The sequence below is a fragment of the Ovis canadensis genome, chromosome 8, assembly GCF_042477335.2.
Source record: "Ovis canadensis isolate MfBH-ARS-UI-01 breed Bighorn chromosome 8, ARS-UI_OviCan_v2, whole genome shotgun sequence".
NCBI lineage: Eukaryota > Metazoa > Chordata > Mammalia > Artiodactyla > Bovidae > Ovis > Ovis canadensis.
In genome coordinates, this window is record NC_091252.1 from 23,654,220 (window position 1) to 23,655,276 (window position 1,057).

Consider the following 1,057-nt stretch of genomic DNA (forward strand, 5'->3'; position numbering starts at 1 on the left):
AGCATAAAAACAATAAAATAAAGATACCTATCATACCCAATAGGTATCTTTATTTTATTTCAGCAGTACGTGAACCGTGAGCTCCCTGATGTTCAAGCTGGTTTTAGAAAAGGCAGAGGAACCAGAGATCAAATTGCCAACATCTGCTGGATCATGGAAAAAGCAAGAGAGTTCCAGAAAAACATCTATTTCTGCTTTCTTGACTATGCCAAAGCTTTGACTATGTGGATCACAATAAGCTGTGGAAAATTCTGAAAGAGATGGGAATACCAGACCACCTAACCTGCCTCTTGAGAAATCTGTATGCAGGTCAGGAAGCAACAATTAGAACTGGACATGGAACAACAGAGAACAACAGACTGGTTCCAAATAGGAAAAGGAGTACGTCAAGGCTGTGTATTGTCACCCTGCTTATTTAACTTCTATGCAGAGTACATCATGAGAAACGCTGGACTGGAAGAAACACAAGCTGGAATCAAGACTGCTGGGAGAAATATCAATCACCTCAGATATGCAGATGACACCACCCTTATGGCAGAAAGTGAAGAGGAGCTAAAAAGCCTCTTGATGAAAGTGAAAGAGGAGAGTGAAAAAGTTGGCTTAAAGCTCAACATTCAGAGCCAGAAGATCATGGCATCTGGTCCCATCACTTCATGGGAAATAGATGGGGAAACAGTAGAAACAGTGTCAGACTTTATTTTTGGGGGCTCCAAAATCACTGCAGATGGTGATTGCAGCCATGAAATTAAAAGATGCTTACTCCTTGGAAGAAAAGTTATGACCAACCTAGATAGTATATTCAAAAGCGGAGACATTACTTTGCCAACTAAGGTCCATCTAGTCAAGGCTATGGTTTTTCCTGCAGTCATGTACGGATGTGAGAGTTGGACTGTGAAGAAGGCTGAGTGCCGAAGAATTGATGCTTTTGAATTGTGGTGTTGGGGAAGACTGTTGAGAGTCCCTTGGACTGCAAGGAGATCCAACCAGTCCATTCTGAAGGAGATCAGTCTTGGGTGTTCTTTGGAAGGAATGATGCTAAAGCTGAAGCTCCAATACT